Raw genomic sequence first — 27,208 nt, forward strand, 5'->3', positions numbered from 1 at the left:
TATTTGTTGATGTCTCGATTGGGATTTGTCGCGGAACAGAACCGGGTAAAATAAACATGGTTCATATTAGCTTTAAACTCATATTAATGGACCTTTATGTTTCATAAAGAAACTAGAGATTCCAGCTTTTTGCTTTTACTTATAGTCCAAAACGTCTGTTTTTTTCCATTGTTTTCTTTTAGGATGAAATATGCACATGCACATTCTGCACCCGTAGAAGAAAGCAGACGAGACACACTTTAAAGTCCAAAGTGGTAAGTGGAGGTTTTTTTCTTTTTTTTCTTTCTCCTTGCATGCGTTGTTTTGTGCTTTCTTCCAGGACATTTTATCAACTATAACGAGACACATCGGTCACAACTGTTAGCGAGGGTTTAGGCTTAAGAGTTACAGTCCTGGGTGCTGAAATGACAGAACAGCAGAGGCAGGTACTTAAAAAATGAAAATATAGTCATCTGGTCTGGAAGGTATTAACCTGATTATGACAGGAAAAGAAGACAGCATGTGAAATGTAATGTATGTAATAACATAGATACTTTGAGTATCAATTCTTAGCACAGTGTTGTCACTGTGCATTAAATAATGAGCAACTTTGGAGTAAAACTAATGTGTGACACCAACCGACGTGTGCGAAGAACGTTGGGTTGTTATGTAATGAGAGTCACCAATTATATCTCCCGACATGACCAGTGTGACCTTTCTATCGATCACATCTGTCATTAAGACCCATGCAAGCTGCACGAGTGTGTGCACATTTCCAGTGACGGTGAAAGGAATTGCAAATGTTTTCAGTGGAATTTAGGTGACAAGAATAAAGTGTTCGATCCGCATTTAGTTGTTACAATGACAGCTATTCAAACCGTTCTTCCTGAAGTCTCAAAAGAAATGGGAAACTATTTTATTTACATAATTTATCAAGTGGATTTGGAGGTTATTTTAGGTTTGAAGCTGAAGGTTGCTGTGTTGGATATACTGTATATCGAGTCCATTTGGGTTCTAAGATAATGTGCCTGAAACGGTCACAAATTCTATTACCCACCAGGAAGTTGTGTGCCTTTGAGGTATAGATATGATTAAAATGTACTGGCGGGAGAAAAAGATGCTGAACCAGGTCCTTCTCTCTTTGAGTCCCATCTAACCAGAGAGACGCAGAGTTCAGATTTCCTCTTCCACCTAAAAGAGATTTCAATATTAGCTCTTAATTTGCCTAGTATTCAGTTAAATCTTCAAAGATGAACTCTCTCTGCATATCTGCTGGCCTAAAAAAAGTCTTAATCATTACAAAAAGTGTAATTGCCCCAACACTGCAAGCCGCACTTCCACTGTAGACATATATAAAAATCTACTGCAATTAAGAGTATCTTTGGCCGCTTTAAAGAAGCTGTTCCCACTGAACAGCCCTCTGCTCACATTTCCAGTTTGAAATTGATTTCTTGTCATAGATCAGAGACCTCTTGTCATTCCATTTTCAATCCTCAAATGGTTTCCCTGAGCCTGCTAAGTGCTGTCCCAGTGAGTGGGCAAACAGGGGGAACCTCAATGGGTCTTTACCCTGGGCACTCAGAGCGGTTGTGGGGTGTGGGGGGGGGAGAAAGAGAGAGAGAGAGAGGCAGAAATCAAAGGGACTTGGATCATTCCCCATTGGTAGCCTCCATTGTCTAGCTGATTTGGGATTGGTGGAGAAGGTGCAAACTCCAGGATGGGGGTGGATGGAGATCAGGCAACGCAACCCCTTTTACCCCCTAATCTTTATCCACCATTAACCCCTGTGCCCCAGTGTGTGGCTGAGATCAGGGCCATTGGTCAATCCCCCATTCACTGCCACCCAGAATATTTTAAAGTTAAGCCCTCTCGCTCAACAAAAAAGTCTTACTCATCAAAGGTTTATTTTTCCTCCTCTCTCCCTCTCTGCCTTCCTTTTGCTCTCAGTCCCAAGGATCTGCTTCCGTTCTTCATGCATCCCTCTTTCTATGGTCCACTGTTTTGGCTTGCTACTTAGGCAAAGGGGAGGGAGAGAAGTTGGTAGTTTTGAAGTCCCACAAGTTTCCATATTTGAGTTTAATGAGGTTTGGGGTCTGATAGTGTCCTGCTGTGAGCAAAAAAATGGAAAACCAATGACGTCCTACCCTTTTGCTGATCCCTCGGATTAGGAGCAGTTGCCTTTTTTTTAAAATAATAGACGCCAGAATTGCACTTCCATTATTTCCGCTGTGGAAATTGTTTTCACACCTGATATTCATCGCCTTTATTTGGTCATTCTTTGCTGATGAGAACACCCTGCATGAAACCCCACTCTCGCCTCCAAAATAAGAGCATAGCTATCAGCCGAATCCACTCCTTAGTTCCCACTCAAAATGCCCAATTCTCATTTATCTTAGCAGCTGCCAGGTGTTTGTCTTGCACATGTCTGATGTGAAAGAGAAACGACTGAGGGACAGAGTAGGAAAAAAACAAGAGCGTATGTGGAGATGCAGGGTGGATGGTGAGGAGGGAAGAAAGGAGATTGCACGAAGAGTGTTTGTCTAGAGTACACAGTTGCCATGAGAATGGAGGTAGAAACAGGGGAGGAAAGCAGGCTCCAAATGAGTATTGCTATCATTCCTTAAGGAGAATCGAAAGAGACTCAATGACTATTGATCTGTCAATCTCTGATCCCTTTTTCTTTTTTTGCTCCACTTTATTTTTTCATCCAGTTGCAAATTCCATAGCTTCATGCACAGAAGGACGTGTGATTTTTTTTTTAGAAACAAAAGGGTGAATTGGCCCAAAGCAAATGTGGCCTCTGCATTCTTAGGGGCCCCTTCAATTTATTTTCCTATATATTATTAGAGATGACTGATACTGTGGAAATGACTGATTGCAAATACTGCATGCAGCAGCTTAATTTCTATAAACGAGCCAGGCATCTAGTGTTTCGCGTGTTATTCTTTCCCCCGCAAGTTAATTGGAGAAATCTTGGGTGCAGAAGTCGGACTCCGTGGCATCTCTCCAAGAGCACTGAGATTATTGTGAAACTCAACCCCGGGCAGGCATGACATCAGAGCTGCCTGACATGAGTTTGAACTCCCCATTTCAGGTGGGAAGAATTATGAGTGGCTTCATTTGCAGGTGATCGTGTCCAATGAATCAGTCGCACACAGCCGTGCATTCTTCTCTCGAAGGCCTAAATGCTGGTTGTCTTGACAGATTGAACTTGTGTGTTATCGCAGGACTGTCACGCAGCCTCATTTTTCAGTCCGGATAGCAAGGCCCTGCGTTTATGTTAGCCCTTCACAGTCGAGTGTTTTATAAGGATATTGTCATTACGAAGAGTATCAACACCACCGTTGGCCTGCTGGTGATTTGTGCTTATCCTCAGAGACTGCGTATCACGTTACCGTTTGAGTCCGTCGTGCATTGCTGACAAATCCACGCTGAAGTCTTAGTGTCGGAGACGGTTCCCAAGTCTATATTATTGTCACATCTGATCTGTTCTCTATAAAATGGGAACCTGTAGGAAACATGTGTTGTTTTGCTTCAACAACATGTGTTGTGTATACTGTTGTAGAGCATATCAGTCCTAATGGGGGAGAATGGTCATTGTAGATGCATTTTTAACTACAACACAACATTTTTGGGACCATCTTCAGTATATTAGACTCTTTTTTTTTTACATTGTGCAGTTTAAACTTACAAGCCCGTCACCTGGTGGGCTACTATAAACCCATTCTAAACATTTTTGTGCATAAAAACTATACCAAAATGCTCTTTTACAACTGAGAGAGGTGGAAAGGTTGGCGTATCGTTAAAATGTAAATGTGAATAAGTGCAATGTGAATGTACAGCTATGTAAGGACTAACTTTGGAAATCACGTGACTGAAACGGCACAAATCTTGCTTTGCACATGTTAATAACATCATCACATTGTGCCTTGTTATCTTTCAATGGTGCCCCCCCCCAACCTTTGGACCACCTACATATAAACAGTGGATGGAAATACACATTACATTACATTTTACATTTTCATGTCAGTGGTTGTAATGTGACAGCATGATCAATTTTTCAAAAAAGGAGCAAAGATTTAAATACTGGGTTACCGCTAATGTCAACCTAATGGTGAGATTAATGACTTTTAAAATAAAAATGGAATTTTAATTTTCTTTTAATTACAAGCATTTCACTTCTTGGAAACGGTGCCCTCTCCTTCTTTAGCACACGCTGTCTTTTCTTGCCTTTTTTTTTTCCTCCCCTCTTTCAAGTAAAAGTTTTAAATGAAAGCACACGGTCACGGCCGCTGAAAAAGCTTTTACTCCAGAGGCAACACGCCAAGTCCTTTGTTCATATTGATCATTTGATCGCGGCTTGAAAAGAGATACAGGCGGCAGCGAAACCCGACAAGCGCTTGGAATCTGACTTCCTCATCGCAAACCACAAGCCTCCACAGTGAAACTGTTACTACCTGGTTGGAGGCGAAATGGCCAGAAAGCATCCGTGTATGTGTGGAAACACACACACACACACACACACACACTCGCATAGCATGCTCGATTTGGGTCATGGAGCTGACAGACAGTGGAATGTGAATGTGTGTATGTTGACAAACTCCACTGCACTCTGAATGGGGTTTGTGATTACACCTCATCATGCGTACTGCATCAGTCCTGCTCCCGAACCACCGATCCTTCTCCCGCCTCCCGCCCGCCCACCTCTGCCACTCTCGTTCCCCCTCTCTCTCCCCGTTTCTCCCTCGCTCACCACAGTGCCTCCTGGGCAATCATGTGGTCACACTACCTGACTCCTTGCTGCTCAAGAGTGCAGTTGACAAAAACAGCCCGAGGCCCGTCATGTGGAAAAGATTCAGTCGACACACACGCAGCCTACATTCTGCCCGCCACCCTCCCAACTCCTCACTTTCTCCCGCTAAGTAACTGAAGCACCCGGGTGTTTCCTCCTTCTGCTCACCTGTGAAGGGAAATGTCTGTGTGTGTCTGTCTGTGTGAGAGTGGATATTTTTGTGTTTGTGGCCACAGAGCATGGATGCTGCTTTAAACAGCCACCTGTGCACAAGTGTGTATATTTGTGTGTATTTTTTTCCTCTCTCTCTCTCTCTCTCTCTCTCTCTCTCTCTCTCTCTCAAACACACACACACTCTGAGAGGTGCAGGCAGTTTCTCTTTGTCAGTCGAGTTGCACTCCTCATGTCATGTAACATAAAGCTGGAGGTCAGTGAAAGCTCTCAGCTGTCAGTCAGGTTGGTGGTCCTGGCCTGTCGAGCTACTCACCTGTGTTTATTGGACAAGACTTGCTCCGCACTACCCAGGAGAACACCTCGTCTTCCCCTCCCCTACTCTCCTTTTCTTTTCTTTCTCTCCTTCTCTTTCTCTATGTCTATAATTCTCTTTGTCTGTCTTTCCCACTTCTTCTCCCCATCTCTCAACACAATATTGCTTTTTATTTAGCTTTTCTTTTATTTTTTAGATTCACCACTACCTTTCCCCCAGTTCTTCTCCCTGCTGACCAGAACAGTTTATTTTTTCTGGCTTTCTTCCCTGCCTCTTTTTTTTTCTTTTTTCTTTTCCTTAACTCTCATTTTGTTTCCCTTCTCCCTCTCCGACCGCTGTCCATTTTTATTTTGTATTATTTTGGGACCTCTTTGTCAGTCCTTCGCTTTAAAGCCGGCCCCCGTCTCTTTTGGTGGCCCGTGTTCATCTCTTCTCTGCACCTGGCTGAGCACGCTCGCAAGCGTGCACACACACGCGCGCCGCAGCCGTGAGAACTGATTGAAACTTGTGTCTCAAAGTTGCTAATGTTCACTGAAGCATTATATTGTAGATGAAGTAAATAAACTAGGTTACCAAGGGAGAAATCTGTGGAATAGACTGCAGTGATCGGGCAGAAGACACACACAGAAGTACGCAGCCTTGCACAGGTGCTTTCTCACTTTCACTTCACAATAACAGACACACATGCATGAAGTGGTGGGGGGCTGAAAAGGTGTCAGTGATGCTGAGGTGTGAGCAGATCTCAGAATAAGTTACTTCATTAGTATAGTAGTAGTATGGGTTGTTTTTTTTTCTGATGAGGAGCAAAGTAAATTGAAGAGCATTTAAAATGTGACGCGCGCCTTGATATAATTTATTATTTACACATATTTTTACTTCCCAGAGGTTATACTCGACCAGATGCGGCTGTTTTTTTGCGGATATCCAAAGTTATTAAAACGTATATGCTGATTCAAAAAGTAGTCCTAACCGTTTAAACTTGTTTTATTCACATTCTTTTTATCCTGCGACTGTGGTTATTGTACTTTTCTTATTATAAAAGTTCTTTTGAATGACCGTTGAGTCGTGCTGGTTAAGATTTCTTAGACGGGCTGGTTAGCATATTGGTTAAATGCGAGGGCTGACTCCCCTGAATGATCCTCCAGTTGAAAGTGCTAGCGAGGCAGCAAGAGCGCCCCCCCCCTCGTATTCGTTGTGCCTCCATTTTGTGCCGTAAAGTGGTATAGATGACATGGTAATACATTTGCATTGTGCCCAGTGATAAATACTCTCTCAGGTCTTACTCACTCCACTGCCTCCGAATGTGTCCGGACAGCGTCTGCATTGTCAAAGGCACGAGGGTCATTCAGAACTCCCGTTTCCCTCCCTTCTGCCCCTTTGTTGAACATTTCTGCGCGCGTGATAGTTTTCTCATTTATTTAGTGAATAGTCGGCGGGGTGAAGAGGAGAGTTTTACATTATGGAAATGATGGAATGGGTTATAATCTCCCACATATTCATCACGACAGACATTGGACTCTTGTGATACCGTCCTCCGTATGGGCTATTGTTCCTGCACTCTTTTCGCATACTGTTCCCCTCAATGGGCAAAGCGGGCTTTTAATCCCGTCTCTCTCTCTCTGTTGGAATGACAATGTTTACCAGCTATCTTTCAATAAGGAGCCAGGAGCATGACACACATCCCTCTGTCAGTAAACGCTGTGTGAACGTGCGAGCTCCCCGCGACAAAGGAAAGGTATTGTTCGCCGTCCGAGGACAAGATGGGGAAAGAAAGTGACGTTACAGGCGACTGGGGCTGAACGATTTAGGTAAAAGATCAAATTGGAATTTCTCTAGTGTAACTTTTGAAGTAAAACTTCAGTATTTACTCTGTTATGGAAAAAGATATGATTTTGTATTAGGGCTTACAGGTGAGTTTACAGAAGCTGACCGTACAGCACCCTCTGCTGGATCACATGGCAATTACTTCAGGTCATCTGATGCGCTTCCAAGCTGTGTATTTTGAGCTCAAATGGGGAATCAAACTCGAACATCAAAAATTTCAAGTGTAAACAGACATCTGAATTTCAGAGAAAAGCGACAGCCCTTTTCTGTATTGCATTTAAATACAATGGCATAGAAAATAGATGTTTAAAAATCGGGATTTCGATTTGAAAGCGATTTAATCGTTTAGCTTTGCTACGTGACCCCTGTACATTTTGGAACTTTTCCCCTCGACTTCCTTTCTCTCGGCCACTCTTCAGTTACAGATAATAAAATAAGCCCCGCACAGGCCTGTCGATCAAACGCGGCAGTGTTGGGTAATTATTGTAAGTAAGGGATTAGGTTGTGGATGTTGACAGTGAAGTGGCTCTCGGAGTGCGAGTTAAACACACCTTTTGTGACCATCAAGCACATTCCTGCAAAGACTGAAAATGTCTGTAAATCCCACCCCACCTCCACCCCACCCCTTTCACTTTGCCATGGCCCACTTTTCTTTTCTGTGTACAAGGGTTTATATTAGGTGAGCTCCACTGTATGTGTATATTCTTTATGCATGAACAAATACCAGAAAATGATCTTTGCCTTGCTTTATTTTACTCTCCTCTCCAAATAGTTCTCCTGTCATGTTTTGACAACAGTAGGTATTAGTGCCATAGTTGCTAACAGGCTTTATTGTGTTTTCACTATTGTACTGTTTTCTTGTCGTTGTCTAACCCCCCCAAATCTATACCTCCTGCATGTGTCTCACGCTTTCATGCCATCGGAGAAATGAAAAACAATCCATACGACCTCCGGCGACCCCTCCTGACGCACAGTCAGTTAAATGGTTTGTAAGACGTTTAATTACCAAATGGTATAATCGTTATTCTTCTCATCATTAGATGTATGATATTAAGTGAATTGCCTCCCCTGGGTCCCAGTGTTTCACAGATCAATAGATTTAGATGGAGCTTGAAAGGGGGTTCGGGGGGGTGGGTGGGGAGCCTGGTGGGCAGTTAAAACACTTCTGAGACCCCTGATATGAACACACAGCATTGTTTCTGTGATGCACAGCGGTGACGTTCAGACGCTCACGCGTTTATTTATGCAATTAGCTTTTATATAGGTTTAATTATGCTAATTTCCATGTCTGCAACCAGGAATGGCTGAATGTCCCTTTTTTTTTAATGGATCTACGGCTGCTGGGTTTGTTTTGATGGTGAAAGGACGTGAAACAATAGACAAGGTTATGGCACTGCAGACTTCCCCATCAACTGAGTGCTTGCGTTTGCACTCTGGGACACTTTGTTGGTATCGAGCATTGTTTAAAGGTATTGTGGAGATTGCTAATGCAATGTGTACACCTCTGAGGCCCAGAAGCCTGCAGCTTGATATCGCCTCTAGTCCCAATGTGAAAACGGCTGAGTGGTGATCAGGGACTTGCTGCATCACAAGCTGCTATTCACTGCAGCCAGCACTACTAGCCTGAGTTAATTGTCCATTATCCCCCATTATCTAAGCTTCCCCCTCTCTCTGTGTGTTTCTCTCTCTCTCTCTGTCTCTCTCCCTCTCTCTTTTATTCTCTCACTCATGATTCCAGCCGTCACCACTAGTTTCAGTCACTCTGTACTCGAGCTGCCTCATGCTGCTGCTGCTTCTGCAGCCAGGTCCTGGCAACTGAGTTCACATAATAGTAATGTTCCCTCTTTGTTCCCGAAATAGTGTGAACAGGATTGTGAGGATTAAGTATTAAGCATCACATCGTGTGTATTTCTTGATTTAGCATGTGTCCCTGCAGTGGTTGGAGCTTTTGTGTCTTTTGTGTTCAGTGTAGAAGATTTTTGAGGGTGGGGGAAAAAAAAGATGTGTGGAAGAAATATCAGTTGCACCTTTGAAAAGTATGCGATACGATAAGAGCAATAAGAAAAAAAAATATGTCTCTTAATTATTAATAAATTAAGGCTATTCATGGAAGTTTATCAAACTACACCTTCTTCTTCTTCTTCTTCTTCTTCTTCTTCTTCTCCCCTTGTCAGTTTGATAAGGTGATGGATCTATCTGCTGAGGAATCCTCAGAATTTTCACTTGATGGCACTGTTTTCCTTCTTGCTCCAGCTGAAGCAACAGGGCATGTTTTATGTATGGTGGGCACAATGTGAAGAGCCTGGCTCCGCCACAGATGCGCGTGTCTTCCTTTATCACCCCCAACCCTGTGCACTGTGCACCAAAAACATGGACAGGAACACTGGTAAATAATACAAACATGCACCTTTGTTTCATGTATATATATTATATATATATATATATATATATATATATATATATATATATATATATATATATATATATATATATATACACATATATATATACACACACATATATATATGTAGATGTGTGTGTATAAAAACATCAAATTGTTGAAAGATAGATTCTAAAAATAATCCCTAAATCTTACCTGCCTGCAAAATGACACACACATATATATATAGATATATTCAAATTAAATTTAAATTGATTAAATTGCATTCCTCCTGTGCTACCAGGCGTTGCTTCAATAATTGCATCAACAGGATGATACATACTATAAAGCCTGGGGTGTTCATGCTGTTGATTTACACACCTTCCTGTGGTGAACTACTACTTGATGAAGTTAACACCTTCCCCTTTTGCACACGCACACGCACACACAGACACACACCATCTCGTATCTTTGTGTCTTTACACTTTTGAGTTCAGTAATAAATAAGAAATATTAAAGCTGAACAGTCATTTGAAAAGGACAAATGACTGCCCTTTGTCCATTACTCTCCCCGCTGTCTAACAGGGAGGGAGGGAGGGGATAAAGTGAGTTTAAATAGGGGTTGGATGGATGGATTGGGGGTGTGTAGGGTGGTGGGGGTCAAGATCATATTAAGTGCTCACAAAGCAAAATGGTTGAGCGTGTTGTTACCGGTGGCCCTGCCTCATGAGCGGCCTGTAAAGACGAAGATACATCACGGTGAAAAATAACCAGGGCTTGTGTTTCGGCACCATGGGCATCATAAATAAAGGTGTGCCCTGTATAATTGAGGCTCGTGCATGGGGAACGCGGCTGAAGATGAGAAATGGAAATCTGTGTACTGGTAAATAGATAATCACACAAAAGTAATTGAGGTTTTCAAACCCCAATCTAGTCTGCCAGCGTGAGCTCGTTTGCATGTTAATCACGTCAGTGATTCCCCCCCCTTCATCACAGGGAAGTCCGCGCACACTTCTATAACCAGCTTTTAATTGCATTTAAAATGTCACAGAGGTGGAACACATGTAATTTAGCCAGAGCGGTGTCCAAATTAATGGGTACCGCGAAGACGCTCCATTGGACAGCGTTGGAAATAAGAGAGGCTGTCCATTGTTTGGGTCTTTATTAGAGATGCTTCCATGTTCCACGTCGAGCAACTTTTTGAAGCGGAGATCAAGACGTCGAAATGGAATCCGACAGGCGTTTTGTGAACGACTTAACACTACAATAGATGCCAACTTCGAGCAAAATGAGCCGAATGGATGGACGTTTAAAAAGTTGAAATAAAAAAACAAAAAAGGGGGAAGCATCAAAGGGAGAAACCACAAAGTCAAATCGTTGATTTTTAAAACCCAGAAAGAAATGGAAGTACAGTTTATTTTCTTTCAACACCAGGTGTTCTTTAGTGTATAAATTACCAAGATGATGTTTCCATAACACAGCTTAAGGCACTCCAGAGAGGGAAAACCTGCAAAACAGACCTATTTAATTTTTCATAGAGGTGGACTATCAGGAGCAATATGCCAACACTCTTCTTCCCCTTTTCCAGATGCCTGCTGCACCACTCTATCTTACCAAAACCCAAGCCCCTCTTACTTATTCTTTTTTTTTTTCCTCCAAAAAAGAAAAAGTTGTGCCGAGACCCACATGAAAGGAAAGAACTGTTGAAATGTTAATTTTACCATCTGCTGTCGAGGCGTGCTACCTTTTTGTGTGTGTGTGTGTGTGTGTGTGTGTGTGTTTTCCTTCTTCCCTGCCTACTTTAATTCCCAGTAGTTCTGTTCTGTTTCATGAATGTGCTGCTATTTTGGCTGTTTGAAGTCATGGGGTCTCGGCGAGCGAGGCTATGACTGGCTGGAAAATACAATGCCACATGGTGCATGGTGGAGACTGTCCCATTAGTTTCCTGTTTAGAGCCCGGCCCCTCCTAGTAACCCTGCTCCGTATACCAGTCCCAAGGTTCCAGTTACGCTCCTATGCCCACCTCCAGTACACAGTCTTTCAGTCTGGGTTGGGCCTGGCCTTGCTCTTCCTGCGTATGCAATGTCTTTGGGGACCTATTCACTCTGTTTATCTTAATGCTGAAGATTTTAATCACTAGTTTACAAGACCCCCAGCACCCTTTATCGAATAAACTCTCGGCACACATTATTGCTAGTTTTTCTGTAAGCCTAATAAACCCCCAGTAAATCCAAGATAGAAGCGGAATCCTCGACAATCGTGTGTCTCTCCGTCTCTTTTCACCCGTTTCTTCTCATCACAAAATTTGACACATTTAAAACCAAAAAAAAAAGAGCCGATTGCCAAGTTTGCTGTGAAGAATTTGCCAAATGGATGGATTCCATTGTGAGATTTGATAGTTGGCAATTAGGGTGAAACATCCTGTGTGCAGAGTTGCTTAGCATTTTCCTTGGCCGGGACCAGATTGTTTAGTCTGCTCTCATTGTGAGCTGTTTCTGAGCTGCAGTTGACGGTTGTTTGCAGAGCGCTGGGGGAAAATGTGAGAGGGGCCAGTGCCTTTCTCTATTTATTTATTTTCCCCGTCCTTGGAGCTGGAATCTGATTTGTGTTCATGTTTCTCTATTCTCTCTGAGCGGTTTTTAAGTGTGGCTGCTGAAATCTAGACTCTGTATGACCTCACTGCGCAGCCTGTGTTTCATTAATGACCAGCCCTGTGGTTTGGGGAGAGGAATATTTTTCATATGACACCGCCTCACATTAGCGTGGAGCGGCAGCTGCACAACCACAAAACCATCCAATTTTGTGGCTTTGAAAGGTGTGAAAAGTTCAGCTCCCTATAGCAAGCCTTGCATTTATAATTATATTCAGCGTATGCAAGGGTGCGCGTATATGTGTCAGCGAGCAGGAACTACCAAAGACATGTAAACGAAACGACAACTAAAAAAAAAAGAGTCACCTGCTAATGAAACATTTGTCTTTCATTCTCCTTGGCAACTCATAAAGTAAACAGTGGAGATGTGTTGCAGAGTGAGACATTTACACACTCTTGACATGGCTCACCCCCCAGAGAAGCCACCTAAAATAACAAGCAGACATTCAAAGTGGTGGAGGTACCATTTTTGATACCTTTTTAATTCCATCCCTGTTTTGATCCCGACCTTTACCCCCATTTCATTTCAAGTGCGACATCTGGCATAAGAAGTTTTTCTTCTCTGGATTGATTGATTTCCCAGGTTTTGTCGGAGGGGACTCGCGCAAGCCACACGGCAATTGCCTAAGAGCCTCTGCGCCTTCCCTTTCAACGGCGAAAAACACAGCTCACACCGTAAACTCACGTTTAGTTACCTTGTAGGATATTGAATATCCTAAAAGGAAACCTCTGATTTGTCCCGTCCCCACTCGAGACAACAAATACCACTTTTCTGAACACACAAGATAACATGTATATGTACAGATAATTTCCAGCCGCTCATTATGACGTTCCCCTAAAGAGAGTTAGAGGTTTATAGGTGGAGCAGGGGGAAAGATTGAGGTTAGTCACCAAAGTTCTTCGGGGAGGGTGAACAAAGGAGAAGATGACCTAATAGTCCTGCTATGTATTTGAAGTGGAGCCTGCTGTTTGTTTGGTGGAACAGTTCAGGGCTGGATGTGCGGGGAGATGTCTGACAGGCATCACGCTGTCAGAAACATCCCCTTTGCCATTTGTCTTTTTGAATAGATGGCAACAGGCTCCTGCAGAGAGAGAGAAAGAGAGAAGAAGAAGAAGTTAATGATGTTTTCCAAGTTTGCGACGTGTTGAAAATGTTGCCTCCGAGTATAATGAGGTGCTTTCGTGTAAATCAAAGAGTCACTCACGGTGACGGCTCGAGACACGTGTCCCGCGCCGCAACTGCTGCGACTCCGCATACTATTTCCGGGCTCCGGCGCGATGACTCCGCTCCGCTCCACTTGTGTGTGTTTGTAAACAGCTGTCTCGCGGGTTGTCACAGAGAGTAACGTTCACGCCAGGAACTCATTTATAGTCGCGGCACAAACATCATCAACCTGGTGTAAACCACATAATTACATGTCAAGGCTGCACACAACAAAACGGAACGGCGATACTTGTGTGTACAGTTCGTTTAATTTGTGGTGTAATTTTCTTGGATTAACCTCATTAAGGAAACACATTAAAACTGCTGCGGAAAGGTACAACAGCTTCTTGATTAAAATGTTGACCCGCGCAACAAACAGTGAAAATATCACCGAAGCACTGGATTTTAAAGAACAATACACTTGATTATTAAAATCACTTTAGTCCAGTTTTTTTTTTTAATCAGTATCACCCAAAGCACTTCATGGAAAACTTTTTTTAAAACGGTGCAGCTGATTTTTTCTAATTTTTTGTATTTTGTAAATTGCTGTCATCTCTCCTTGTGTGATTCTGAACAAACCGTTACGACCCTTGATTCTGTGAAATCCCTTTCAGCTGTGTCTGTTTTGATAAATTGTACATCTCGTCCTATTTTCAGAGTCATCAGCGATTGCTTTTTTTTCCTTTTTTCTCCCCACTCAGAGCACTGAGCGCGGACAGCTTTTAAAAGGTAGTGAGTACGTCTGATAAGTGGCTCAATCCTTGTACTAAACCATTTTTACTGAAGGTTTAATAGCTACTGTATAATGAATTATAATGTATTCTCTACAATTCCAAATTCCCATTTTAATATTGTCCTGCTTTAGTAAAAAAAAAAACAAAAAAAAAAACATCTGAATATTATTGTGACCGGCGATTTTCGAACACAAATCAATTACTTGATTTAAAGTAGTCAGAGTCATACTTTTTTTTTTTTTTGTCGTAAATTTGCCCCAATGCCAAATGGAATGGTGCTTGTATAACCGCAACGGCGAGCCAATCTCAAAGTAATGACATTTTTCATCCCGAAGAGGATTCACTGTGTTTGTGGTACATCATGGTCATTTTCCAAGTCGACCGTATGTGTTAGTATAAAATACAAGCGTCCGTCTGAACATTTCGGCCCAGTCTGAACTCATTGAAAAGCAATAGGCTTATGAATCATCTTGCTGTTCCACTTTAATGGAACATACCTTTCAGTGACAGCGTGTGCCGGCACACCATCAAAGTGAAACTTCCAAAGTTCCGCTTAACTTGTTGCCCGAAATAGTGTCTCGTTTTCAAGAAAATTGCAGCGAGCCAAGCCTCAAGAAGTGTATCGGTGGAATCTTCCCCGAGGGAAGAAAAATTGCCACTTGCATACTTGTCTTTGACCAAAGTGAAGCCCTCATCCACTCCAGGGGAACATCTGCTGTTTAGGAAGATATAAAGGAGTAATTTTATTACTCGGTACATCTCCCCTCAGAAGCCATTTCATTTCTCCTTTCAGCCTCCACAGAAGCCTTTATTTGATCTCATATTCCAGAATATGACTGCCTTCCACTGGTTGGACTCCGTTTATTTTCATTTGGAAAATACATTAAGTGTCGGGGGGTGGGGGGGGGATCGGCACGGGATGGAAGTAGCGGAAAGGGACGGAGGCGAGTTTCTCTGTCACATGTTAATGTCCTCCTGCCGGAGTTTTCGCCGATCCCCCCCTTTCTTGTCGCAAGGCAAACTTTATATGTCGCAGTTTTACCCGCAGCATCAAGATAAGTCATTCAAACATGTCCACTTCTGGTTCTGCCACCCTCCCCGGGAAAGACTCCCCTCCCGTACGGTCGAAACTGATACAGCTGGACGCCCTTTACCCCCGCGCTTTTGAAACTGCAGATCATTGGGAAAAGCGTTGCCATTTATTAGGCACCGCTCCCACTTAAGCGGCCCAGATGTCGCTGGTCACTGGAGAGGTAGACGTTCCTCATAAACCCTTAAGTCTCGGAGTGGGCACGGCACCTAACAAGGACCAAAGTTACTCTGCGCCCCCACATTGCACACCCACACACACACACTTCCGTCACTATAACACAGCTTTGGCTCTTTGGTAAATCGTGAACTGGTGCAGCTGTCTGGTTGAGCCCAAACCTCTTAAGAAGTCCCACGTTTCCTGGAAATCTTTCTGCCTCCCTCTCTCTCTGCCTCCCTCTCTCTCTTATTTATCAGTATCTCTGGCTGTCTTTCTGTTTGTGCTTGCAGCACCGGTATCCTCTCCAGTCCGTGTCTGGTGACAGCACAATGAAAACATTTCTTCTTTTTTTTTTTTTGTGAAAAGTGTTGTTTCAGTGCTCCGGAAGTCCCACTCACCTAAGTAGTTACGTCTCTATGTCTTGTCTGTCTCCTTTTTTTGTGTGCAGGGGATGGAAGGGGATTCATAGCCTCTACTGGGCTCAGTTCCACACTATGAATTACCTCCAGATGTAATTCCTACCCCCACCCCCGCCCTTCACCCTCAAATTAGTGGCTAGTAAAAATTAGGTTTGAATTAGCCGCGGTGTGGAGAATAGAAGAGTTTGAAATTTCCATATAATGAGTTTATTATTCTTTGCTGGAATGCCATTTTCCTGAATTAATTTGATCTGGGGTTTTTTTAGGTGTAATTGGTGTCTAGCTGAATAGTGTTTTAAGTCATGAATGAATGGATAGCCACTGTGTCAGCAGTAAGTCAGAAGTCCAAGGTAATCAGAGAATCCTGAAGTCCACTCTGCTCATGAAGAGAACATCTCGCTTGCTTGAGACATTTCCTGTTATCCAATATTCCTCTTTTTATTTTTTATTTTTATTTCACCAGTGCTTGCAAACGCGTTGACAGGATTCCTTGGACCTCAGGTCGTCGGTTGTTGCATTGCATACACAGGTGTTGTGCTCTTTTGACTGTCAGTGAAGCCCGTCCTGCTGCCATTCAACTCTGCGGTCACGGTTCTGGGAATGATAATCTATTTGGCAGAGGTGGAGATGTGGGATCCTCAGACACCACGGAGCGCTGTCAGAGAAATCTGACCATTGTTTCTCACATTCTTCTCACTGATCCTTCATCTTGATGACATCTCAGTAGCCAGGAACATTAAAAACACACACACACACATACACACAACTACTGAGCTGCATTAGTAGGAATTTAATTTAAAGTGCGACCGCCTTTTACTCTGTGATATTATCTACTGCTGTGAAGAAAGGGAAGTTGTCTGCCATGCTCTGTTCTTTCATCTAATTCCAATCTGCTGTATAACAGGTAAACTGCTGTGAGCTGCACTTGCTTGTTTAAATTTACCCGGCTCAGCCAAGCGTTTGATTTCAGCAACTCGTTTAATTCAAATACTCTTTTGAAGAAAAAGCTATTTTTTTTTTTTTTTTTTAGGAAGGGGGCTGGGCATTGGAAGGCAGCTGTGGTAGTGTGTGGGGATAGAGGCGGCATAGGAGGGCCAATTTAACCTGGAGTGTCTCTCGCAAGTCTACCAGCTCCTTCGTTTCAAGAGGCCCGGTCAGCTTGAACTGTCTGACTTCTGTCATTTCGATCTCTTTTTATTTTTCTGCTGTAATGTATACTTTAATTCCCGCCTGCCTGCTGTCTGCGTGCAGCAGCCCTGTCGGCAGAAGCAGCTGGAGGGGAGACGCAGGTATCATTATGCCTTGGAGAGGCATCTGCGGGAACACTGCTATACGTGGCTCCTCGCAGTGCGTGTTGATATTTTTGGGCCCGGTGAACGTACAGCCTGGTTTATTTTCAATAGGAACCAGAGGCCCGGAGAGGGCTGTGTGGAGCCCCCGTCCCCCCCCCGTCCCCCCGCTGCTTGCTGGGGCTGTTGATATTGAGTCAAGCAAACACTCTCTCAGGGATGTCCTGTTGGGCACTCGGCCAAAGTCGCAAATGGAAGTCACATGTGGAGACTCCCAGAGGAAGGCAAGGGGGCCTTAATTCACACCCATCACAACATTTGTTTTTTTTCCTTGTGTAAATTTTTATTTTAAACAAAACTAACACTTTTATGTTTACAGGCTTAGTGTAAAGAAGGGGCGAGAGTTCTATACGTCCACAGTTGTTTTCTATACTCCTTTCAGACACAGGACTACAGAGTTCTTTGTTCTGTCTTTCACTTCAGATGGTTTCTGTTGTGCTGTTGCAAACGCTTAATATTCCTCACCTTTTTATATATATAACGCTTTCCCTTTCATTCGTTCAAATGAAACACATAATAGTCATTTTGTAGCCCTAATTACCAAGCCTTTCATTTATCAAAGGTGCCCACAGTCTAACAAACAACAAACAAAACAAACATCACCATATTTATTATAGTGATTGCAGTTATCGCCTCCCGCCCCCTTCACCTTTATTCTCTTTTTTTTTTCGGACGGTGGAGTAAATATGCAAATATGTTTGGACACTGTCATTATCAGCCACTTAATAGGCATTTCATTAGGGATTTTCAGAATGCACAATGCAAGGCCAAGTTGCCATGGATACGCTGGTGCTTAAGTCCAGTAAATTAAAAATGGTGCTGCCTTCCAGCCACTTATATAATCACCGGTCTGTGTTGGTCTCTGCTCTTTGGCCATTAACAACTTATCATGTGATCAGCGTTGCCCAGGACTAGAAAGAGCCCTACCCCTCATTATACCTTCTTTAAACTCCCTTTGACTGTGTCGGTTTCTTTTTATTTATTTGTCGTCAGAAGTAAGTGGCTCATGAATTGTGCTTGTGAAACGTTTCAGTACCACAACCGGCGCTGCGTCTGCTTTGTATACGTGTGGTTGTTTTGCTCGGTGGAAACACGAGTAATCACCGCGTGGGAGTTGTAAGGGGCAGTTGAGCACATTTTAACAGATGGTAAAATCACTTAATTTATTTTTTTCTCTCTCCGACTACTCTGCTACTTACAAATGAGAACGGAGGAAGGAGGAGTGAATGGATGGCCTCATTCATATCCTGTAAATGAAACCCTCACATTTGAGTGTGTGTAATTGGTCATGCATGTTTTTTTTGACACCTTTTTTTTAATTTAAATGATAGTCAATTATGTCATGAGCGTGACATTTTTGGCTGATGTTTGGGGAGAATTGCTCCACATTGCTGAAGGCTGGCCTGCCCACTGACTGATAAACCTAATGGCAGTGCGTGTATGTTGTGGTGACCTGTTAGTGCTGAAGTGACGGTGGCAGAACTGACGAGGAAAAAACCTCTGTGATGGTCGCTTGACTTTGTCTAATGCCCCAGAGGCGCCGCACCTAATGGTGGTTTTAATTGAAAATTAATAGCGGTAATGTGTGTGTGTGTGCGTGCGTGCATGTGTGCGTGTGCCAGGAGAATAGGTGGGGGGGGGTTGGACGACATCATTCTCATGGCATTGCACCGCATCTCAGTTCACTGCTCCCCCCCCCTCCCTCCCACCGCTGCTGCTCCTGCCAGGGTTGGTAACCAGCTGCTGCCACCACATCGCCCCCTCCCCACTGTACCCACTATGCACATGTCTATTCTCCGCCACCACCCCGCCCCTGCAACCACCCGCCGCCCCTGCCCCTTGTCTCTCGTCCTCCTCTCACTGTTCTGCTGCCACTACATCAAGTCGCTGGTGGGCCTGTTTGTCTCGGTTGACCTTGGCAGCAGAAAGCACCGCGAGAGGAGGCGCTGGGAATAAATACCTGCAGGGAGGAGGCGCACAACTGTCACAGATGTGTAGAAATGGGCAGAGCATCCACGCCAGTACATGCCAGAGGCCCCTTGTTTGTCTTTTCCGGTGATTCACTCTTTTGAGTATTTTTATTAAAGGGACTGAAGAGGCTTTTGAGCCCGCAGCCCGGTGCACTGAAGAGAAATGGGAGACATAATGTGGATGCTTAGAGCAATTAACAGCAGTTGTATTATGTTAGCCCTCTTTTCCTCTCTGCCACAGTTTCTCCCCTTTCTCTTGCTTGCTTTTGTGCTCTTGTCATCTCTTTCTTCCGCTCACTCCAGCTCCCACTGTCTCTTTTGCTCTGCCACGATTGTTTAGTGTTTACCCTCTGTGCCTCCGAGCTCAGACGGATGACAGTAATAAAAAAAAAAAAAAAACGTGGCATCTTTTGGACTGTGTTGGTCTCTTAATAATGATATCATAGGATTGGAATATGCTCCAGTGGAGCCGGGGAGATAATGTACTATTCAGAGCCTGTTAAATCATGCCAGTGCACTAGTCAGAGCTGCGAGTTCAAGTGGTCTTTACCCTGCGCTGGGGGCTACATCTTTTCCTAAATAAATCTGTCATAGTTGCCCGGGGTGCCTCTCCTAAAAACATAATAGTTCTTGCACTCCGTGTAACCTCATGCTGTGGATGCTTGTGTGCGTGCACGTGTGTGTTTGTTTGTGTACAGTCGCAGTCCTGCCAGATTTACTTGCTTTGCATTTCATTGTGTTTGTGTTGCACACACTTAGGTAGGCAGATGTAAACTTAAGAAAAAAAAACAACAACAAAATCTCTCTCAGGCCCATGTGGTACACGGAGTTGGTGGCAGATGGACTGGCTTTCTGCATCTGCTGTGTGCAGACTGGGGGCTTTGTACTCCTCTCTCCTGGGGAAGACTGAGCCTTTCTTCTTGCCAGTAGATTCCTGTCTGTTGGAGCGACTAAGAAAAACATCTGTGGCATGCGAGGGAGAGAGAGAGAGAGAGGGAGAGAAAAGAAAGGAGAAAGAAAAAGGAAGGGGTGAAAAAAAAAAATTACCTCAAGATTTGCAAACACCAGTAGCCCTAACTGTTTCATCTCATTGCCTGTTGTTGTGCATTGTTTACTTTGGGGAAACATGTCAGTGTGTCCCATTCAGCACTTGTGAGTCTCGTCCGGCTTAATTCATCTCGCTTCAGCTTTCCTTAGCTGGCGGGAGGGGAGGGGAGGGGAGGGGTGGACTTGCTGTGTTTAGGGTTCCTGTTTGAGACATTGAAATCATAATTATTTCATAAAAATAAAAAATATATATATAGATATATATATATATATATCTATATATATATATATATATATATATATATAGATATATATATACATACAGTTTTATATATATATATATATATATAAGCTTTTTATATATTGTTTATTTAATATCTTCCTTTACCCTGGACTCTTTTTACTTTGTTTGGTTGCGTTAAAGAGTGTTGAGATTGTCCAAAAAGCATCATCTGGGCCTTTTATTGAAGAAAACGTGAGCTTTGTGGAGGTCTCCCCACTTGTGAACCTCAGCGGTCTCCCTCCCCTGTCAGATTCCTCTACAAAATGTTTCAGAACACCACCCCCCACCACACACACACACACACACACACACACACACACACACACACAATATTCCTCTGCCAATATTCCTCACCACCCTCCGCCCCCTCCTCTCTGCTCCCCGACCAGCCCCTACCCCACCGATCAAGTGGCTGGTTTTTGTGTACTATTGGTCCTCGGGCGTCAAAACAATCCAGCGGGGCTGCCTGACTTGTTTTAATTAGGCAGCGCTGAAACGGCAACTGTCTCCCAGACGTGACCAGGCAGAGGTGCTCTCCCCTCTCACTACTGTAAATATCGCTGTAAATATTTCCTCTGGTGATATCTTTGACAGTCAGCGTGAGCTACTTTCTCTCTATTTTTGTTTTTCTTCACTTTCGCCCCCCCCACACACTTTTCCACTCGTGGTGTTTAGCCCTCTGCTCCCTGTGTTTTTTGATACACACTCACAATGCCACTTCCCTGAGACTATTTCTTCAGATGCTTCTTTTTGTGGTGGATTTTTTTTTTGCGTTCATTGTTTAAGAGGTAGGTCATTTTTGTCTGCCCTGTCTCTCCTCTGTTGTTGCGGCTGTGGTCTAATTATGGCTTTGTTTGCACGTGTGCTTGTGTATCGTCGGTGGTGCGAGGATGTGATGTGGCTAATTGTTTTTGATAGTCTTATCCACTCTCAGCCGGAGCACAGTGTGGAGACTATACTGACTACTGCTTAGCCCTTTACTAATCCCATTGAGAATCTTTTCATCCACACACACACACACACACATTTGCATGCACACCGTCTGCACTGAAAAGAACGGCAGTGGATTGCACTGAAATAAAGCCAGGCGAACATACCTCCGTGGTGAATGCACCTCTTGTCGCGGCATCCTCCGGCTCTGTCTCCGGTTCCCTCTCAAGCAGAGAGCCAGTCCAGCAGGTTGTGTGTGTGTGTGTGTATTTGGTGTGCACTTAAAAGGGGGAGAGAGACGGAGAGAGTGTTGAGAGAAGCAGATGTGCGATTAGAGCGCGAGCGGGCGCCTGGTAAGCATGCAGGCGAGCAGCGAAGGGGAGAGGCGGGCGAGCATCCTGCGAGGAGTCACGGTGCTCCCCGTGTGAAGATCCCCTCACACTCTCTCACATACTCTACACACACACACACACAGGACCCACCCCCACACACATATACTCACTGAGTACATGCTTCACACACTCTCCCTCTTACACCAAAAAATTAAAATGTAGAGTTATTTTAACTATGAGAAAAAAATAGAATCAGATTCAAGGTTGTGTTTTGAAAAAAAAAAAAAATTGAGTGAAATAGAAATTTCAGTCATAATTCTTCTTTGTAAATAAATCAAGTGGGGGGAATGAAATGATAAGTAGGTGTTTTCAGTAATTGTGATATATTTCATCATTGGCAGGCATAAGAAATGATGGTGTAATTATTTCCAGCGTGGAGAGAGAAAGAAGCTACCGTGTCTCTGTCATAAATTTCCATTTTGTACACTACACACCCCACCCCTCCGTTCACACTCACGCACACACACACTCACTCCGCCGTCCCCTTTCCCACTTTTTTCCTTCTCACCCCCAACTCCAGCCTCTCCTATCGGGCCTGCATGTCTGACCCGCACAGGGGGGCCCCGGTCGGTAATTGCCCCGGTGACAACTGGAAATGATAGAATAATTGTCAGGAGAGACATCTAGGCTCTCTTTCTTTCTTTCCTTCTTTCTTTTCCCGTCTTTCTTTCTTTTTTTTTAATGGAGCGAGGGTGATTTAAGTATGCATGAATGGCACGGCAGTGGCGGCGGCGGCGGCGGCGGCGGTGGTGGTGGTGGTGAAGCAGAAGCAGCAGCAGCAGCAGCGAGAGAGGGAGAGCAGAGCAGAGCAGAGGAGAGGAGAGAAGGAGTGGGGGGAGCTGGGGCGGGGGCTGGGTTGGTGGGTGGCAGGGGGGGAGCTGGCTTGTTTATGATGCCATCCCCCATAAACACGGCTGAAGTGATGACACAGATAGTGTTGCCTCTCCACGCAGTGACACCAGTCGACTTGCGGCCGTTGCTGCTAGACACCCTCGGCAGTGGCAGGGGCACGCACTCTGCTCTCTGGTCAAGCTTCTGGCACTTCTCACTTTCAGGTAAAAAAAAAAAAAAAAAGTTAGGCAGACTCCGTCCATCCCTCCAGTCACCCATCCATCCATTCATCCATCCATCCATCCATCCATCCACCCCTCAATCGTCTGTCATTCATAGTCAAATCTAGATCTGGCTGTGTTTAATGGTTGTGTTTTATTGGCGGCTTGTGTCTCCTGACTTCCCTGTTGGTCGTCCCACTGTGTAACTGTGCAGTCTTGGTCTGCAGGCTCTGTTAATCTGCTGCTTAATTAGTGCTGATTAATGGCTTAGTGTGTGTTTGTGTGTGTGCGTGCGTGCGTGCACGCGCGCCTGTTCACTGATGTGGCTTTGTGTGTGTGTCTGCATGAGTTGAGAGCGTGTGTGTGTGTGTGTGTGAGAGAGAGGGGGAGAGAGCGAGAGAGAGAGAGAGTGAGTGTGAGAGTTTGCTCTCGTAGTAGTTGGTTAGAGTGTTGTTGGTTTTTTGTTGTTGTTGTTGTTGTTGTTGTTGCTGCTTGTTTGAAAAGCTAATCATTGATCATTAGAAGACAACTGTTAACCACAGAATAACAAGAGGGCACAGCCACTGTCTAACCTTTTCTTTTTTCTTTTCTTTTTTCTTTAAAGCTGATAACAATCAAATATTAAACAGCTGCAGTTGCTGTATGTGTTTTTGAGAGAGCAAAGCTCTTCCTTGGACTTTGTCTTATTTGTTTTTCTCTTGTGGAAAGAATAATAAAAAAAAACCCTCTTTGGAGCAGATGTTTAGTTTGAAGAGGAGAGAGGTCACAAGACTGATAATCGGTGAAGCACTAATTATCTTTATCAAAGGCAAGTTGGATAATTTGTTTACTTAAATATTGATGAGGGTGAGCAAGGCATGGTATTGGGCTATTGTGGGCATATTATTAACATTTCATAGGGCTTTGTGCAGGAATGCGAAAGGGACTCCTCTTCATAATTTAATACCCTAATGCATAATGAGCTACGTGATTAGTTCACATGGAGAATTGGCCAAACTCCATTTTGAAGGCAGATAATTTACATTGTTCTCCAGAGTCTGGCATATAATAGGTTCTTTAGCGCAATAAAATTAAATGCTACACATTTTATATTTCAGCTTACAAATCCCCCAGGCAGTATTCGGTTTTGAGGATTATTATTATTTTTTTTATGATTATTTTTCCATTTCTTCTGTCCACATCTGTTTCATTTTGTCGAAATAAAACAGACGACAATGAATTTTGAAATAGTTTCCCCCTAAAACACATGTTTACCTACATGTTTTATTTAGAATGCACGCCGGCCAATTAACACTGTTCATTAGGCGAGCCGCGTTATTTGTTTTGAAAGTTTAACCAATCACTTTGTTATGCTAATTGTGATGTAATTTAATTTGAGTTCCCGTAATGATGATGCCGCTATTATCCACATAAATGATGCAGTTAAGCAGCACGGTCTCATTTGCATGTGCTTGAAGGGGAGAGAGGCTGAAAGGAGCCGGCTCCCGTATCACTCTGCTTTAATTTTCCACCTCTGTTCACTCCTGCCCTATGGCTCTTCCTGGCCTGTCGCTGGCTATTGATGATCAGCACTTTTATCTGAATTATTATTATTTATTTCTTTTTTTAATAACAAAGAAGCCTCTCTTTGTCTGATAACAAATGTGTGTATCTGCAGTGTAGGTGAATTAAGAAATAGAAATAGGAGACTATTAAAAAATGCAAATGAATAATTTTTCTTCTTTTTTTTGTCAGTTGATGTATCAGACGTTAGGTGAACAATTGATTTGTGGGCCCCCACCACACACACACACACACACACACACACAGCTCGACTCAGATATACGCCCCTTCTCATTTTCATTGACTCTGTTTTTGATGGTTGTGGGGGAAGAGTGGCTTCTTGAAATTGTACATTTCCATATCAAAGTGGTGCTTTGTTGGCAAGGGCTTAATTTTTAATCTGTTGATTCCATCATCATCATCTTTGGTTGGGACATTATATTCATATGTGGGTGTGTTTTTTTTTGTACACTTCAGCAGTCAGGCACTACACGCTGTCATCCATTCTGTGTATTATTTTTTTTTTGTCAAATCAATTTTTTTTTTATTTTTTTTTAATCATACGAGGAAAGAGAAGGATCCATTCTCCTGAGTTTTAAAGTCCCCAGCCGGGCATGGACACAGTGTGACTAAGCCGGCGGTAAAGACTGTCCATTATCTATTTTGTCGTGGGTTCGTCTTTTTTTAATTTTCCTGTTGAAAGATTATTTCTTCTTCTGACCAGTCCCCCCCTGTTATGCTCCTAATTGGTTACATAAATCTTGTCTGGTATGAATGAGGAATGTTGCGGTGTTGTCAACTGTAATCTTCACCCTTATTTACCAATTCATTAAGATCTATTGATGCAGGACTGCTGAGGGGGAATGACAACATAAATCAGAGCTGGAGACATAATGGCCCTAATCAACCAGAAATAACTGGAAATGTCACAATGAGCTATGTCTCTGTCGCTGTGGCGGCCGCGGCCGGCTCCCTGTGCCTGTCCTCTGGATCTGCCACGCCGTGGCGACGACCGGAGAGTCAGGCCAGCGACTGTCATTAGATCCTCCCCGAATTTTCTCCGACAAGAACGCCACACATGTAAAGAATTTGTCCTCTTCTCCTTCCTTTTTGTGTGTGTGTGTGTGTGTGTGTTTTTTTTTTTTTCCTCCGTGTCACAGCAGCTCAGTCGCTGGTTGCTTAAGTGAAAAACTTCCTCACAAGAGGTCTATAAATACCGTCAGGTCGGAAGTACCCCTGCTTTCACCGACGCACCTCCTCTGCGCTTGGTGAAGATGATTGGATGAGACAATGAGGCCTCCCTTCTTTATAGGTCAATTAGCCCTGATTAGGTGGGCCGAGTTAATTAATGGAATTGGCAAATATGCAAATGAGAGCGGGCTGATCAGCTTTCGTCACCGCGTGTCTCACTCGCACGCGCGGCGGGGCTGTCTCCTGCATCAGCACACTGAAAACGGAGCCTGATGGGTAAAATGTAAATGATATGGGATGAGCCTCAGTGCTGGAGTTTCTTTCCTCCTCTTTGACTCTTTCTGTGAGGTGTGTGCTGTGCCACTGAAGTACATTCAAGAAATGTGCATTTATTGCTGCACTATTATTTTAGTTTTTTTTTAATTTCATTTCATTTTAATCCCCTTTTTTATTATTATTAACTGAATAGTTTATGGACAATAACTATATTTTGCCATTGTCATATTTCGGAGCTGGTTATATTCACATAAAAAATGGATTGTATTAGTATAGTATCATCTGCGGTATTCACAAGTGCCTCTTGCATTTGATTCTAAGGAGACATTGTGTGGACCGCACAATTGAACATGCACTTTACACTCTTTCCCCTGCTTTTCTTTGTCATTTCTTCCCCTTTCTGTTCTCCACAAACACACTCGCACACACCATTCAGGGACATTTACACACTGTGGCAAATAGTCTAGTCTTTTATCTTCTTCCGTCTCATCTCCGTATGGTAAATAGAAGAGAATTAAGTTCCGAACATTCTTGGCTGAATGTCTCCTATCACAGAACTACAATTTATTGTCGGCTCAAATGAAGAATTGAAATATGACTGAGGTTTTGTCAGCGTAGGGGCTCATTGGACAGGAGATAACCACGTTTGATTCTGTTGCTTTGAATAATATTAATCCCGGGGAAAAAAAAGAGGCAAAGTCCATTATTCATATTCATCTCTTTTCATTTGGCCCCACTCCTGATTTTGTAAATATGATTTCTTCAGTCCTCTTCTTTCCAAAGCAATCTTTATTCACTGGTGAAGCACTTTTGAAATTGCTATATCTGAGAGCAGAGACCATTACCATACACAGGTTTATAAGAAGTAGTCATTAATGCTCCTTTATGGTGGCTCCTTAGTGCCAAAAAGGAAGCTTTTAATTCTAAGGTGCGACAGCCTAGCTTTCCGTATTTAATCCGGGGGACTGGGTTTTGTCGAACACAGTTTTCCAAGTGGTCGTTTTTCCATCTGCGACGCCACAAAAAAAAAAATCACTGCTTCAGGCTGAAGGCTTTAATAAACTGCTTGTGGCGTCTGTACTGTAACAACTTTCTGCCAAAAGAGAGATTTACGGCACACCCAACTACAAACAAACATGTGATCGTAATCAAAGATTTGTCAAAGGCATAAATTCATAGCAGTCCTTGCATAAATTTATGCAAGACTTTTGTTAAAGTTGTTGTTTTTTGTCCTTCGCTATTTGGTCTTGGATTTAAATGTATCACTTTTAAATTGCGGTGGTTTTAAACACCATTTCTTTCCCTTTTTTCCACTCGGCACATAAGTGGCATTTTGATTTATTAAGCAATCTGAAGTGTTGAATATGTGATCCCGTGCCCTTGCCCAGTTACTTCTTTATTTTGTATGCATAGTAACTTATGGCAATGATGGATTAATTTCACTCAAGCACAGAATCT

The 27,208-nt window shown here is 43.3% G+C and overlaps 1 protein-coding gene across 11 annotated transcripts in view; it reads left to right on the forward strand.

Annotated features, from left to right (window-relative positions):
- Window positions 1-27,208, forward strand: part of foxp2 (forkhead box P2) — a 94,907-nt gene that overhangs the window by 9,321 nt on the left and 58,378 nt on the right. For 7 of the 11 annotated variants that reach the window (XM_044021046.1, XM_044021047.1, XM_044021050.1 and 4 more), the window contains exon 1: window positions 198-254. The exons of 1 other annotated variant lie outside the window; for it this stretch is intronic. The gene's annotated coding sequence lies outside the window, so the exon portion shown is untranslated. Of the gene's footprint in view, window positions 1-182; window positions 255-22,573; window positions 22,745-27,208 lie in introns of those variants that run through there. 3 more of the 11 variants (XM_044021052.1, XM_044021041.1, XM_044021043.1) reach the window with 2 other exon arrangements.

Source organism: Solea senegalensis, linkage group LG3 (assembly GCF_019176455.1).
Source record: "Solea senegalensis isolate Sse05_10M linkage group LG3, IFAPA_SoseM_1, whole genome shotgun sequence".
NCBI lineage: Eukaryota > Metazoa > Chordata > Actinopteri > Pleuronectiformes > Soleidae > Solea > Solea senegalensis.